At 46.0% G+C, this 17,156-nt stretch overlaps 2 long non-coding RNA genes across 3 annotated transcripts; both read right to left on the reverse strand.

Annotated features, from left to right (window-relative positions):
• Positions 1-11,144: 11,144 nt before the first annotated feature.
• LOC124695167 lies at positions 11,145-13,270 on the reverse strand. 2 transcript variants are annotated; one of them, XR_007000537.1, is made up of 4 exons: positions 13,203-13,270; positions 12,780-12,842; positions 12,052-12,138; positions 11,145-11,801 (listed from the first exon to the last, which is right to left on the reverse strand). It is a non-coding gene; the product is annotated as an uncharacterized LOC124695167 (long non-coding RNA). The 2 variants fall into 2 exon arrangements; XR_007000536.1 differs by lacking the exon at positions 13,203-13,270 and having other exon boundaries at positions 12,780-13,157.
• Positions 13,271-14,141: 871 nt separating this feature from the next.
• LOC124695168 lies at positions 14,142-16,283 on the reverse strand. The gene is made up of 3 exons (XR_007000538.1): positions 16,211-16,283; positions 15,483-15,569; positions 14,142-14,508 (listed from the first exon to the last, which is right to left on the reverse strand). It is a non-coding gene; the product is annotated as an uncharacterized LOC124695168 (long non-coding RNA).
• Positions 16,284-17,156: the final 873 nt, after the last annotated feature.

Genomic DNA, 17,156 nt, shown 5'->3' on the forward strand with positions numbered 1-17,156 from the left:
CGTTTGAAGTGATGCTCATATTTAACTTCCGCATAGATATAGTCTTTGGCGTTTTCATGTTTTATGTAAGCCTTGTACCAATTTAGCGAGACCTTTCATTTGTCGAGGTAGATCCTCTTCCTCGCGCAGGCTCGATGAGAGGGCCATTCTTCACATATGTAAATACTACGTCCTTCATTGGCGCCTCATCAAGGCCTAACACCGCACGAAGAGTGATACCTAAGTCGGCCGCTTGTTTTCTCGGCACTTTCTACAGTCAATCCACATAGCTGCCGCAGCTGCTATGATATCGGGGGCCTCCCGACCGGCGGCTTGCACTATGAGCGGGGCGATCGATTGTTTACTTTGTTCCCCGAGCTGGGCAACTTCTTTCCCCTTTCTAATTTTGTCTCGGCCTTGTCCTCCAAGGCTTTCTTCTCCGCAGACTCTTTGTTCCTCTTGAACGCGATCGCTTGCCTACGAAGTTCACGTAAATAGTCGTCGAGCGATTCTTCGCGCTTGGGACGGTGTGTTCAAAAATGACTTAGCCCACTCGCTTTTCCTTGTCGAATATACCGGCTTGGGCTCGCCCTCTATTTTCTTCTTGACGCTCGCCTTCCATTTCTCTAAATCAGCAGGCCGCGCCCGCCTCGACTTCCTCGGCACTACTTTCCCAAGGCCTCGTGGGGAGAGGCTTCAGTGATACCTCCGGTACCTTTGTTTTCTTAGGTACGTAAGGGTCCGGGTTAATAACCCAGGACTGCTTCTGCTTCTTCGCCGGAGGTGGATTGGGGGGCGGTACCGGTGTCTGATCACCCGCCGGACGAGGACTGGGGGGCGGCGTCTGCTGACGTGAATGAGGTGTATTAGGTGAAGCACCACCGCCACCGTCACCGCCACCGCCACCGTCACCGCCACCGCCACCGCCACCGTCACCGCCACCGCCACCACCACCACCGTACGGGGGTGGACTTGTTGGCGCCTCGCCCGGAAACTTGATAAATTTCTTCCGCCATAGAATGAACCGGCGCTTGACATCTCCAAGTCTTTTCACCCCTTCAGGTGTAGCAATGTCAATGTCCAGGTCCTCAAACCCTTGGACTATCTCCTCCACCGTGACACGAGCATAGCCATCTTGAATGGGGTTGTTGTGGTGGAGTGCTCCGTGTGGTAAAGCACCGCCGATGGCTACCTTCATGGACATGTTCCCGATAGGATAATACGTATGACATGCTTTCATCTCCTTTATATCGTCCACGGGGTAGCGAGGAGGCTCCGTGCAGTAACTTCGACCACCAGCCGAGGCTCCGGTGCAGTAATTTCTATCGTCGGTGCACCAGCCGGTGAGGCCTCCGTGGAAGCCACGCCGCTTCTTCTCCGCCGCCGGCTTCCGAGATCCATTGGATGATCTTCATGCCGCGCCCGAGCTGCATCTCTTTCGGCGACTAGTACACTCACGGTTTTCTTCATCACATCCATTTCCGTTACCAACTTCGCCACAACATCCGCATCCCGATCCATCTTTCTCTTACGGCTTCCGTAACCGTACGGGTCATCTTTCTCGGGGGAACCCTAGTTTCCACGAAATGTCCCCGGGCATGCCTCGTACACGTCCTCCGTGTTCAGGATTCCCGAGGGCTTTTGTCGTGGCGTCGTTCTCTCCGTTGAACCTGATCCTCCCCTCTTGAGCATCCCTCATTGCCTCAATAAGCTTTTGGGTGGGTGTAATTATTTTGCCCCGATAAACACACTCCCCTCGTCTCCGGGTTCAGCCGATCCCCCATGCCCGTACCACCAGCTTTTGGCCCTTGGGTCCCATCCCTCCGTACCTGGACGGATTCCTCGCGCCCTCGCCTCGTTCTCCATCTTCTCCCACTTAGGCTGCCAAAAGCGATACCCTCCCGGCCCCATTTTATGATTGTACTCCTTCTTGGCCGCATTTTCCTTATTTTTTTTCGATAGTTCAAGGAACTCGCTCCGATTTCTTTTGCTTCACAAATTCTGGCCAATCATGTTGCAGCTTCTCATATTGTCCTTTGAAATCCGGAGTCTTGCCCTGGTTGACAAAGTCATGGGCTAGATTTTGCTTGTATTTCCGGAATGCGTTGGCCATCCTAGAAAGAGCGAATCGTTTGACTAGCTTGCGCCTCTTCTTGTTTTCCGCAATCTTGTTACCCTCCTCATCGTATTTGCGGTATTCCGGAGGTAGAACGAAATGTTCCATAAGCTTGTTGAAGCAATCTTTTTTTCTCTCTCGTTCGACAAAAGTGAAACCAACACGTGCCTTCTTTGGCTCATTCCACTCCGGCGGTGATCGAGACGTTGTCTCTAACAACGGCTCCGCATTGGCCGACAAACTTGGTGGCGTTCTTGCCGGGCTCCAGCCGGCTCGCCGGTTTCTTCGTCGACAACATCGATGGTGCATGTTTCTCCCGCTTTCATCGTCTTGGTTGCGCCACGCTTTGACGACGACGTACTCGATTTTTTCGACGATCCGGCCGAGGGCTAAAATAAGAAAGAGAGTCGCGCGCGTTAGTACACACACATTAATTTATTCAAATCAGTTAGTTGTATCACCGTACGCTCAATATGTATATATATATACCTCGGCGCCGGAGGTGGTTGCTACTTCCAACCGAAGATCGTCGTTTATCGACGTTTCTTCGGCATCATCTTGCCGACGGCGCCCTTCATCTTCACCCTCAAGGTTCGATAAGAAGAGATATCATCTTCTTCTTCTCCGGTCTGCACATATATAACATCGCCTTTTATGATGCCGAAGATATGTTCTTCGCCGTCCGGATCATAGTTGTCCGTAATCGGGTCACCTCTATCGTCCGCCATATGTCGGTCCCGAAAACATGTAGTCAAAACAAATTAATTGTGTATATGCCAACGATTATCACATCTCTTCTACATATAAAGAGAGAGGGCGACGAGGGAGGCGAGAGGGGGGACGCGTGTATTAGATGTGTATATGCGGACGATCGACCTCGCCTCGCATGCAGTGACCGCGTGACCGAGAGAACGGTGGTGGTGGCGAAAGGGGGGACGCAGTGACCGCGTGACCGAGAGACCGGTGGCGGTGGCGAAAGGGGGACGCAGGTGACCGCGTGACCGAGAGACCGGTGTGGCGGTGACCGAGAGGGCGGTGGCGGTGCCGAGGACACATAACCCTCGCCGCCCCCTCTCGATCCCAAATAAAATTTTGTTAAGTTAAAATTTTGATCATTAAGTCTAAATTTTGTGGCGGTGGCGGTGGTGGTGGTGGTGGCGGTGGTGGTGGCGGTGCCGATCCTTCTCTCTCTCGTAAAAAACAAAAAAACCCCGCGCGTATACGGAGGGGGCGGCGAAGGCGTCTCGTCGCCCTCCGTATACACGCGGGGTCGGTGTCGAAAGGGCGGTGGCGAAATGGCGGTGGCGGTGGCGGTCCCTCCTTTCTCTCTCTTTCTCTCTAGCGCGCGAGAGGGTCGCGCGGCGCCCTCCGTATACACACGGGCGAGCGCGCAAGTTTTTTTAAGTCAAATTTTACTTTTTTTAAGTCAAATTTTCGTTTTTTTTAGACAAACTTTTTAAGTCAATTTTTAGTTTTTTAAAATCAAATTTTAGTTATTTTTATATTTGTTTTTGTTTTGTTATTAGTTAAGATCTCGTTTACTAAAAAACAAAAAACAAAAAACAAAAAAAGGCCGGCTGCTCATATCTTCTCTCTCTTTCTCTCCCCTCCTCTCTTTCTCTCTCGTAACCGGCCGGCCAGCGGGCGCGCGCGACGGCGCGGCAGAGCGAGGCGACGGCGGCGGCGGGCGAGGCTAGGACGGCGACGCGCGGCGGTGCGAGGCTAGGGCGCGCGGCGGGGTCTTCGCGCGCCGGCGCGCGCGCGCGCGGCAGGCGATCGAGGGCGCGCCGGCCGCTACCTTGGCGGCGGCGGAGACTCCGTTCGGCAAGGGCGCGGCAGGCGAGGGCCGCGGCGAGGTCGTCGAGGCGCGGGCGGAGGCGGCGACGGCGGTCGGGAGGCGGGGCGGCGACAGCCGTCTCGGCCGGGCAGCACTCGCGGAGAAGACGATGGGCGCGCGGAGAAGAAGAAGTAGCGCGGGCGCCGCCCGCGCGGGCATTTATAGCTCCAACCTTAGTCGCGGTTGGGGAGCCCAACCGCGACTAAAGGGTACCTTTAGTCGCGGTTGGTGACCCCAACCGCGACTAAAGGATTTTTTTCGCTCCAATTTGCGGTTCTCGCGAGAGACCTTAGTCGCGGTTGGCCAGTGCCAACCGCGACTAAAGGCCTTTTTTCAAAATACTTTTCATTTCAAAATTTCAAAAATACAAATAATATATCAAAAAAATCAGAAAAATAAAACTAATTCATTTCAAAATTTCAAAAATACAAATAATATATCAAAAAATTCAGAAAAATAAAACTAATTCATTTCAAAATCTCGTAAATACAAATAATATATCAAAAAATTCAGAAAAATAAAACTAATTCATTTCAAAATCTCAAAAAATACAAATAATATATCAAAAAATTCAGAAAAATAAAACTAATTCATTTCAAAATCTCAAAAATACAAATAATATATCAAAAAATTCAGAAAAATAAAACTAATTCATTTCAAAATCTCAAAAATACAAATAATATATCAAAAAATTCAGAAAAATAAAACTAATTCATTTCAAAATCTCAAAAATACAAATAATATATCAAAAAATTCAGAAAAATAAAACTAATTCATTTCAAAATCTCAAAAAATACAAATAATATATCAAAAAATTCAGAAAAATAAAACTAATTCATTTCAAAATCTCAAAAATACAAATAATATATCAAAAAATTCAGAAAAATAAAACTAATTCATTTCAAAATCTCAAAAAATACAAATAATATATCAAAAAATCAGAAAAATAAAACTAATTCATTTCAAAATGTTTAAAATACATATAATATATCAAAAAATTCATAAAAAGAAAACTAATTCAATTCAAAATTTTAAAAATACAAATTATCAAAAATTCATAAAAATAAAACTAATTCAATTCAAAAGTTCGTTGGCCCCCTCTTCCCGCCTCTTTCCGCCGACCCCCTCTTCCCTCCTCGTCTTCCCGCCATTTCTTCCCCGTCTTCCCGCCTCTTTCTTCCCGCCAATTGTTTCCCGCCAATTTCTTTCGGCCTCTTTCTTCCCGCCAATTTTTTCCCGCCAATTTCTTCCCGCCACTTTCTCCCCGCCTCTTTCTTCCCGCCTCCTCGTCTTCCCGCTCCCATTTTTCCCGCCATTTGTCACTACATATAGGTAGCCCGGCTTGGCCAGCATTATCACATCTCTACAATCTCTCATCACTCTCTCATGGCTTCCACCGCACCCACTCTAACCTACCAGCGAGTGGAGGAGCTTTGCGCCTCGAACTACCCTTGCCCACCGGGCTACCGCGTCCCCGCCGGCCGGAGCCTAAGCGCCGGCGGCGTGCCGGTCCCTCCCGTCCCTCGGGTACCGCGCGCCGGCGGCCATCACGAACCACTACTACCTCGACCTCACGCCGGAGCAGCGGATGAATCCCCGCCGGCATCTCGATAACCAGCATACTTGGGACGCCTTCTTCATCAATCGGCGTGAGAGGGCGCTCGCTGTGTATGAGGAGGACGGTCCGCCTCCCGGAAACTTCCACGAGGCCGGCCGTCGGCTATGGTGGTACGGCCGGACTCCGCAGAGCGTCATGGACTACATCACGGCCGGCGATATCCCCCGCCTGCGCTACCCTCGCTCGAGCCACGAGCGCCGCCCGACGACAGCCGACGACAAGCAGCGACGACGACGCCGGCAACTTAGAAGGCGACGACTACCAGCACAACGGCGGCGGCTATGAAGACTACGAGTATGCATATTATACGCCTAGGCAGGAGTATGACTAAATCACTCCAAATTTCATGTATGCAGGAGTATGACTTAGTCACTCCAAATTTCCTATATGCAGGAGTATGACTTAGTCACTCCAAATTTCATGTATGCAGGAGTATGACTTAGTCACTCCAAATTTCATGTATCATAGTGCTATCTCGAGTCAATTGAATCATTCGAAAATGGACACCAAACACATCACGGGTAATATAATTCACATGATTCATTCAACAAAGTTTGGTACAATAATAAATTATTACACATCATTTCTTCCCTTGTGTCCCCGCTTGCTTACGATTGTGCCGTATCCATGGAGCATCCTCATCATTTAACTTAATGCTTGGGTCGGTGTTCACTTTGAAGGGCGGAATTTCAGCAAACATATTATAATCTTCTCGACATGTCCGTCTTGTCCTCCACTCCCACGATGTTTCTTTTCCCCGAAAGAACAATGTGGCGCTTTGGATCATCGCATGATGTACCGATCGTTTTCTTATCTTTCCGTTTCCTCGGTTTGCTACTCATGTCCTTCACATAGAAAACCCGAGCGACATCTTTCGCTAGGACGAATGGTTCGTCAAGGTAACCAAGATTGTTGAAATCCACCATTGTCATTCCGTATTGCTGGTCCACCTTTACCCCACCTCCTCGTTAGCTTGAACCATTTGCACCGGAACAAAGGGACCCTAAAGGAGGGTCCATAGTCAAGTTCCCATATCTCCTCTATGTAACCATAATATGTGACCTTTTGCCCATTCTCGGTTGCCGCATCAAAGCGGACACCACCGTTTTGGTTGGTGCTCTTTTTATCTTGGGCGATCGTGTAAAATGTATTCCCATTTATCTCGTACCCTTGGAAAGTCGTTATAGTCGAAGATGGTGTCTTGGCCAACATGTACAACTGATCTACAACCTTATTGTCACTCATTAAATGTTTTCTCAACCAACCGCCGAAAGTCTCCATGTGGGCCTTCCTAATCCAGGATTCAGGCTTCCCAGTGGTTGTCCGAGCGTAAAATATTCTTGTGTTTCTCAAAGTACGGAGCAACCAAGCTGGAATTGGTCGAACCGTGTGGTGTGCTTCAGCCGTAGAATGGCCGTCCATACATATCATTGATTTCCTTCCGATCGTGCCTTTTCCACTTAGTCTCCCCTCGTGCCGCGATTGAGGAAGACCAATCGGCTTAAGGTCGTGAACAAAGTCAACACAAAACTCAATTACCTCCTCATTTCCATAGCCCTTGGCGATGCTTCCTTCCGGCCTAGCACGGTTACGAACATATTTCTTTAATACTCCCATGAACCTCTCGAAGGGGAACATATTGTGTAGAAATACAGTGACCGAGAATGGAAATCTCATCGACTAGGTGAACCAGGAGGTGCGTCATAATATTGAAGAAGGATGGCGGGAACACCAACTCGAAACCGACAAGACATTGGATCACATCGTTCAGTAACCGTGGTAGAACTTCTGGATTGATTACCTTCCGAGAGATTGCATTGAGGAATGCACATAGCTTCACAATGGCTACTCGAACATTTTCCTGCGAGAGCCCCCTCAAAGCAATCGGAAGCAATTGCGTCATAATCACGTGGCGCTCGTGAGACTTCAGGTTTTGGAACTTTTTCTCCGCCATGTTTATTATTCCCTTTATATTGGACGAGAATCCCGACGGGACCTTCATACCGCTCGTGCATTCAAAAAAGATGACCTTCTCTTCTTTGGTCGAGCGTAGCCGGCACGACCTTGAAACCGTTCCGGATGCAGGTCATCGTGGTCTTTCAAACTTTGCCGGTCCCGCCGTGCTTCCTTTGTATCATTTGACTTCCCATACACGCCCAAGAAGCTTAGGATGTTCACGCAAATATTCTTCGTAACGTGCATCACGTCGATTGCGGAGCGGACTTCTAGGACTTTCCAATATTCTAGCTCCCGTAATATAGATTTCTTCTTCCACATGGCTACGTGCCCGTCAGCCTCCCTTCGGAACCGATTGTCCGCCAGGACCCTTTCCAAAGATGACTTTCAAACCCTTGACCATATCAAATACCTCAGCACCGAGTGTGTTCCGCAGTGCTTCGGCCGGTGATCTGCCTTGCCGTTGTAATGCTTGCCTTTCTTTCTTACTCGGATGACCTTTCGGAAGAAATCGACGATGCCCAAGGTACACGTTCTTCTTACAATTTGGCAAATGTACACTTTCGGCCTCATGTAAGCGATGCGTGCATGCATTGTATCCCTTATTTGACAGTCCCGAAAGGTTACTAAGAGCAGGCCAATCGTTGATGGTTACGAAAAGCAACGCTCGTAGGTCAAATTCCTCTTCTTTGTGCTCATCCCACACACGGACACCAGGTCTGCCCCACAGCTGTAAAAGCTCATCAACTAATGGCCTTAGGTACACATCGATGTCGTTGCCGGGTTGCTTCGGACCTTGGATGAGCACCGGCATCATAATGAACTTCCGCTTCATGCACAACCAAGGAGGAAGGTTGTAGATGCATAGAGTCACGGGCCAGGTGCTATGGCTGGAGCTCGCTCGCCAAAAGGATTCATGCCATCCGTACTTAGACCAAATCTTATGTTCCTTGCGTCAACTGCAAAATCTTTGAACTCTCTCGTCGATCTTTCTCCATTGCGTTCCATCTGCGGGGTGTCTCAACTCCCCGTCCGACTTACGGTCCTCTTTGTGCCATCGCAACAACTTGGCATGCTCTTTGTTCCCGAACAGTACGTTTCAACCGTGGTATTATAGGAGCATACCACATCACCTTGGCGGGAACCCTCTTCCCGGGTTTCTGGCCCTCAACATCGTCACCAGTGGTCATCGCCTCGATCTTATAACGCAATGCAAGTGCATACCGGGCATTCATTCAAATTCTCGTATTCACCGCGGTAGAGGATGCAATCGTTGATGCATGCATGTATCTTCGTAACCTCTAAACCTAGAGGGCGGACAACCTTCTTTGCTTCGTACGTAGTGGCGGGCAGCTCGTTATTCTTTGGAAACATATTCTTCAACATTTTCAGCAAGTTTTCAAATGCCGAGTCAGCTACACCTGCCCGTGCCTTCCATCTCAGCAGAATCCAAGCAGTGCAGCCCAGCTTTTTCAGCACCATCATCGCATCCGGGGTACAGCGCCTTCCCGTGATCCTCTAACATGCGATCCAAATTCTCCCTCTCTTTTCAGTTTCGCAGTCGTCTCCGTGCATCAGCAATGGTCCGACCAAGATCATCAACGGGATCATCACGTGCCTCTTCTTCACCTTCCCCTTCACCTTCAAGCATCCTCCATGAAAGTATCACCGAAATGAGAAAGATAGCTTTCATCATTGAAATCATCCCCTTCTTCATCTTCTTCCATTATAACCCCTCTTTCTCCATGCTTGGTCCAACAATTATAGCTTGGCATGAAACCGTGCCGAGCAGGTGCATGTGAACATCTCTTGAGGAAGAGTAACCCTTCCGATTCTTACACTTAACACATGGACAGATAACAAAACCCCCCGCTTGTTCGCATTAGCCACTACGAGGAAATCTTTCAAACCCGTACCGAACTCGCCGGAGAGTCGGTTACCGTACATCCATTGCCGATTCATCCGCATTATTATAATATAAAATATATAATTAACCATCATGCATTTGTTAAACTAACTAGCTACAAACAATATAAATTAAACAATTAATGAACTACACACACATGCATATTTTATCAATGACACATATCAAAGGTTCAAGTTGCTAACCGCGATCGAGGAGGAAAAATTAAATGAGAAAGCTCAAGTGTGACTCCAACACTTCATATCATGTTTGTTTCATGCTCTTGGGGCATTTCATCAAACACCTTATGTGCATAAGAGGAACCAAAAGCAAACCTAACACTCACTTGTGAAGAGAATGGCTCCAAATGGCTAAGTGTTGGCTGCTGGATGGGTATATATAGAGGGGCTTTAGTCCCGGTTGGCCTGGCCAACCGCGACTAAAGGCCTTCGGGCACCTTTAGTCGCGGTTGGGCTGGCCAACCGCGAATAAAGCCCCCCACGTGCACCCGCTGGCCACCGTGCGCCCGGGCCCGGAGCCTTTGGTCGCGGTTCGCCACACGAACCGCGACTAAAGACCCCATTAGTCGCGGTTCCTTTACCTTCGCGACTTATGGGGCTTCCCGGAAGCCTGTTTTTCCACCAGTGCTTCTCTCATCCTTGGTGTTAAATTAGTTCAAAAACAATAACTTAATCATATGTACCTTCATGATTTTCACATAAACATGTATACTGAAAGACCATCAGACCTAAAAAATCACGAAGTTTGCAGGATTCACTTCGGTGTGGTTTCTATCATTTGAGCACTTATTTGGATACATCTAGGAACTATTGTGATTTGATCTCCATACATAGTTACCTAAAAAAGGCTGAGGATTGCACGCTGAAACCATACAAGTTTGGAACCATATAATCGTCATAAAAGTAGAAATATATACAGCGATGCAAATTACCATCCAAGAAGCAATGAAGGTGTAGTAGTTGTAACAACAACACAACTGGTAGAAGTGATATGATGCCAGCCTGGCACCCAAGATGACCTGACAACACAGTGCTCCCAAAAGCTTCATGCTTGGGAAAGTCAAGCACTGCCGAGCCCAGCGCAACTTCACTTGATCTCGACATTGAAAGCGCTCTAGATGTTCTCTCTGGCTGCTTATACCTTTGAGCAGCCGCATACTGTAAGGGAGCAACTTTCCCGCAGTTCAGTAGCTTGTTCAGAATTAGGTTCATATATATTATCATTGTCCTACAAAATTACAAAATGAAAGCAAGAAATTCTGTTTTGAGGAGGTTTCAGGATGCTACCAATATGATATCTCTCTCACATGGAAAAACAACTACTATAAAATTCAGAATTGAATTTAGCGATCAGTGATGAATCTCGTAGTTCATTTATACTCCAATTGACTTATTTGATGCACGTGCTTCATCTATATTTAAAGGACAGAAACTTGTCACAAGCTATCCCAAGAAAGATTAAACACAGTAACACGCAAGTTAAGTTCGAGAAACAGTGGTCTTTTGAGTAGTACCTGCCATGCTAACTACACTATTCACGAGCCTCTGATGGCAAAATATAGTACCTGTTAAATTCAGATCCATGCCATAGAACTTGAGTAGGTATGCTCAGGTTTTTTCATGAAATTTTTCATGCCTCAAGCTTCCTACAAATGAAGGGAGACCAAAGGAAGCCGGAATTCAATGTTCGGTTGTAGTGTTAAATACTTTTGGCTACATGCTAGTACAGTTTAACAGATGACAACATATCCTTATGTGTTTCTATCCCTAAAAACATATAAAACTCTTTGATGCTTGATGATAAAAAAGAAATATGGTACTAATGCTGTATCAATGAAAGTACTTTCCTTCAATTCATCTTAACATAAAGGAAAATAAAAAATGGCCACTGACTGGTGTCTCTAGAATTAATGGTTTCTATCCCTAAAAACATATAAAACTCTTTGATGCTTGATGATAAAAAAGAAATATGGTACTAATGCTGTATCAATGAAAGTACTTTCCTTCAATTCATCTTAACATAAAGGAAAATGAAAAATGGCCACTGACTGGTGTCTCTAGAATTAATGTTACCTCCTATATCACCTCTAACTGTATCTATATTTTGTCAGGCTCAATGAAACTGTTTTTTTTTCTAATCTCACCTTGGATCAAGATCACAGTCTTGATTTCAGAGGCGATTGTTTTTTTTTTTGTGCCTAATCTCACCTAACTCGATGGCTACGACCAGGCGAGCAAGTAGACAGCTTCGCAGCGAGGCAGATGGATGGGCACGACGATCAACATACACAATTTATCCCATTGAGTGCAAAATATCCAAAACCACCCAAGAAATAGAATAAACAGACAAGAGACCACGAAAACTCATGGATCTGCAACGTAAAATACATGACCAGCAGACTAACATGAAATAAAATCTTGAAATTATATGGATATCTGTGTGAATCAATTGATAGTTCAAATTTTATTGGTGTATCTAATCTCAAGTTTTTTAATTGGAGTACCAATAACTCTTACGGCCATGTCTCAAAAGAACAAGTATCATCTTACAAACCAATGGTCCGAAGTACAATATCATTTCGGTATCAAAGGAAATCAGCATTAGGCGGTGATAATAATTACCTGGTAGATTAGACCATTGCATGAGTTAATTTGACATCAACCAGCAGTCACCGTTTATAGAACGCAACAATCATTACCCGTGCCTTGCTGCGGAAATGCAGAGTGCAAAAGTATTAGCATGTATTGATCAATATTTGTTCAAGACACAAGTGTAGTAAACATGTTTCGAATTATTGTACTCCCTCAGTCGGATTTAATCGACGCGGAGGGAGGCATGCACATCCATGTACTTAGCCAGTGGGTGCGTCAATTTTTTAAGACCGGAGATAGTAGCTATTTTTTATACTCTTAGAAAGCTTTATAAGCCTCAAGCTCCAATCGATTCCAAAATCCTGTGCGGTGGACAGATACTGGCGAATAGAGTAAGAGGTGATCACTTTAATGGGAAATTCTAAATAAACTTTGCAATGAAAATATTAGAGATAAAAAAATATCATTTCAGGGCATCATCTAAATAGGTTTCCTTGTGCATTTTCACAATTTAGTCACTGCTTTCTATTTCCCAGTCTGGTATTGAGGTACTAAGAAATCATGGAGGTCATCTCAACCCATTATAATGACACGTAAACTTAACTGGAAAATAACTTGAATAGCTTCTGAGTTTCTGAGTATATAATGTATAGGACATACCGTGTAAATAGTTCAGAAAATTTTAGTTATTGGAGTATCTGTTGTGAACAAACAACCAAAATGATACCAGCAGATGATTGAGAAGAAAAATCCGACACCTGAAACCAATGGTCCAAAGCTTCCCCAATCTGCTACTCTCTCTCCCCACTTTGTCCGAAGATCTGTATAAACAAATCAAATAAGATATTAACATTCCTTCTGATATGTTACTCCATCAGTGAAGCAAGATATTTCATGAATCATTTTATAATATCACATGATCTCCACACAAAGAAGAGATATAATTGAAGAAATTTGGGGGTCATTAAGACGACTGTGACAGCTAGAATATTATGAACCGGATAAGAGACAGTCACTCCCAACCAATATTTTGATGATCTGAAGAACAAACTTGGGTTGCCGACCATGGCTCAGGGGAGAGAGCCCAGCCAAACTGTTGTGTCTCGAGGCTTGTGGCAGGTGGCCTCCACATCCGCCTTATGCAAATATATAGTAACAACTTCCTCCACATCGATACTCACCAGGCCACCACCAGGACGCGGCCCTGCTCAACATCGATGCCCACCACCAGGACGCGGCCCTGCTCAAACATCTATGCCCGACGCCCGACGCCCGTCTTCGGCCGCGCTCGACGCCTCCAGTCGCCACCGTTGCGGATCCCGCGTGAGCCCGTCGCCTCCGGTCATCGGCGGAGCGGATCCACCCCGCGTCGGCCCGTCTCCGGCCGCGCCCGGCGCCTCCAGTCGCCGCCGCTGTGGATCCGCCCCGCACGATCCCGTCTCCGGCCGCTCCCGCCTCGCCTCCACCCGCCACCACCGATGTGACCACCCGAATCGGCCGCCCAAGCCATGGTGACCCCCTGCAGGCACCTCCATCGCTCGGGCTGGCCGCTCCTTCTCCGACCCGTTCCTCCATACGCGCCGCCGCGCGAGAAGGAGGAAGGCAGCGGATTGGATGAGAGGAAGAGAAGCAGGGATTGGGGGACGGGAGGAGGACTGGGAATCAATCGTGTGGTGGTCCAGGGTTTTCACCATTCACGCAACCACACCTGAAGAGAGCGACGCGGACGAGCGTCCGCCGCTGCCTCTAGCAGCCGGCCCCGCACAAAATTGGGCCCAGACGTCATTGGCAACCAACAAGCATCAACGGGTGGAAAAAGAAACCACTGCATCCAACGGCTGTGGTGGAAAGTGGGAGGAGAAAGTTACTGTGCATCGCCAAACGTGTGAACCAGATTGTTTTGCCCCTTTCAGATGGCCTGGTTGAGAGGATAGTGTTTCGACATTGAAAGCGCTCTAGATGTTCTCTCTGGCTGCTTATACCTTTGAGCAGCCGCATACAGAAGGGAGCAACTTTCCTGCAGTTCAGTAGCTTGTTCAGAATTAGGTTCATATATATTATCATTGTCCTACAAAATTACAAAATGAAAGCAAGAAATTCTGTTTTGAGGAGGTTTCAGGATGCTACCAATATGATATCTCTCTCACATGGAAAAACAACTACTATAAAATTCAGAATTGAATTTAGCGATCAGTGATGAATCTCAGTAGTTCATTTATACTCCAATTGACTTATTTGATGCACGTGCTTCATCTATATTTAAAGGACAGAAACTTGTCACAAGCTATCCCAAGAAAGATTAAACACAGTAACACGCAAGTTAAGTTCGAGAAACAGTGGTCTTTTGAGTAGTACCTGCCATGCTAACTACACTATTCATGAGCCTCTGATGGCAAAATATAGTACCTGTTAAATTCAGATCCATGCCATAGAACTTGAGTAGGTATGCTCAGGTTTTTTCATGAAATTTTTCATGCCTCAAGCTTCCTACAAATGAAGGGAGACCAAAGGAAGCCGGAATTCAATGTTCGGTTGTAGTGTTAAAATACTTTTGGCTACATGCTAGTACAGTTTAACAGATGACAACATATCCTTATGTGTTTCTATCCCTAAAAACATATAAAACTCTTTGATGCTTGATGATAAAAAAGAAATATGGTACTAATGCTGTATCAATGAAAGTACTTTCCTTCAATTCATCTTAACATAAAGGAAAATAAAAAATGGCCACTGACTGGTGTCTCTAGAATTAATGGTTTCTATCCCTAAAAACATATAAAACTCTTTGATGCTTGATGATAAAAAGAAATATGGTACTAATGCTGTATCAATGAAAGTACTTTCCTTCAATTAATCTTAACATAAAGGAAAATGAAAAATGGCCACTGACTGGTGTCTCTAGAATTAATGTTACCTCCTATATCACCTCTAACTGTATCCATATTTTGTCAGGCTCAATGAAACTGTTTTTTTTTCTAATCTCACCTTGGATCAAGATCACAGTCTTGATTTCAGAGGCGATTGTTTTTTTGTGCCTAATCTCACCTAACTCGATGGCTACGACCAGGCGAGCAAGTAGACAGCTTCGCAGCGAGGAAGATGGATGGGCACGACGATCAACATACACAATTTATCCCATTGAGTGCAAAATATCCAAAACCACCCAAGAAATAGAATAAACGAGACAAGAGACCACGAAAACTCATGGATCTGCAACGTAAAATACATGAACAGCAGACTAACATGAAATAAAATCTTGAAATTATATGGATATCTCGTGTGAATCAATTGATAGTTCAAATTTTATTGTTGTATTTAATCTCAAGTTTTTTAATTGGAGTACCAATAACTCTTACGGCCATGTCTCAAAAGAACAAGTATCATCTTACAAACCAATGGTCCGAAGTACAATATCATTTCGGTGTCAAAGGAAATCAGCATTAGGCGGTGATAATAATTACCTGGTAGATTAGACCATTGCATGAGTTAATTTGACATCAACCAGCAGTCACCGTTTATAGAACGCAACAATCATTACCCGTGCCTTGCTGCGGAAATGCAGAGTGCAAAAGTATTAGCATGTATTGATCAATATTTGTTCAAGACACAAGTGTAGTAAACATGTTTCGAATTATTGTACTCCCTCAATCGGATTTAATCGACGCGGAGGGAGGCATGCACATCCATGTACTTAGCCAGTGGGTGCGTCAATTTTTTAAGACCGGAGATAGTATCTATTTTTTATACTCTTAGAAAGCTTTATAAGCCTCAAGCTCCAATCGATTCCAAAATCCTGTGCGGTGGACATATACTGGCGAATAGAGTAAGAGGTGATCACTTTAATGGGAAATTCTAAATAAACTTTGCAATGAAAATATTAGAGATAAAAAAATATCATTTCAGGGCATCATCTAAATAGGTTTCCTTGTGCATTTTCACAATTTAGTCACTGCTTTCTATTTCCCAGTCTGGTATTGAGGTACTAAGAAATCATGGAGGTCATCTCAACCCATTATAATGACACGTAAACTTAACTGGAAAATAACTTGAATAGCTTCTGAGTTTCTGAGTATATAATGTATAGGACATACCGTGTAAATAGTTCAGAAAATTTTAGTTATTGGAGTATCTGTTGTGAACAAACAACCAAAATGATACCAGCAGATGATTGAGAAGAAAAATCCGACACCTGAAACCAATGGTCCAAAGCTTCCCCAATCTGCTACTCTCTCTCCCCACTTTGTCCGAAGATCTGTATAAACCAAGGAAAAAAATAGCGCGCTATAACAAAATAGCGTGGGTCTAAAAATACGCTATTAGCATGCTATAGCGTGCTATTAACGCGAATAGCGAGCTATAGCGCCGAAATACCGTAGCGTCGGCTCTCCAGATATGCTATAGCGTGCTATTAGCGTTGGAATAGCGCGCTATTTTTTTCCATGGTATAAACAAATCAAATAAGATATTAACATTCCTTCTGATATGTTACTCCATCAGTGAAGCAAGATATTTCATGAATCATTTTATAATATCACATGATCTCCACACAAAGAAGAGATATAATTGAAGAAATTTGGGGGTCATTAAGACGACTGTGACAGCTAGAATATTATGAACCGGATAAGAGACAGTCACTCCCAACCAATATTTTGATGATCTGAAGAACAAACTTGGGTTGCCGACCATGGCTCAGGGGAGAGAGCCCAGCCAAATTGTTGTGTCTCGAGGCTTGTGGCAGGTGGCCTCCACATCCGCCTTATGCAAATATAGAGTAACAACTTCCTCCACATCGATACTCACCAGGCCACCAGGACGCGGCCCTGCTCAACATCGATGCCCACCACCAGGACGCGGCCCTGCTCAAACATCTATGCCCGACGCCCGTCTTCGGCCGCGCCCGACGCCTCCAGTCGCCACCGTTGCGGATCCCGCGTGAGCCCGTCGCCTCCGGTCATCGGCGGAGCGGATCCACCCCGCGTCGGCCCGTCTCCGGCCGCGCCCGGCGCCTCCAGTCGCCGCCGCCGTGGATCCGCCCCGCACGATCCCGTCTCCGGCCGCTCCCGCCTCGCCTCCACCCGCCGCCACCGATGCGACCACCCGAATCGGCCGCCCAAGCCATGGTGACCCCTGCAGGC

The sequence above is a fragment of the Lolium rigidum genome, chromosome 3 (assembly GCF_022539505.1).
Source record: "Lolium rigidum isolate FL_2022 chromosome 3, APGP_CSIRO_Lrig_0.1, whole genome shotgun sequence".
In the NCBI taxonomy this organism is placed as follows: Eukaryota; Viridiplantae; Streptophyta; class Magnoliopsida; order Poales; family Poaceae; genus Lolium; species Lolium rigidum.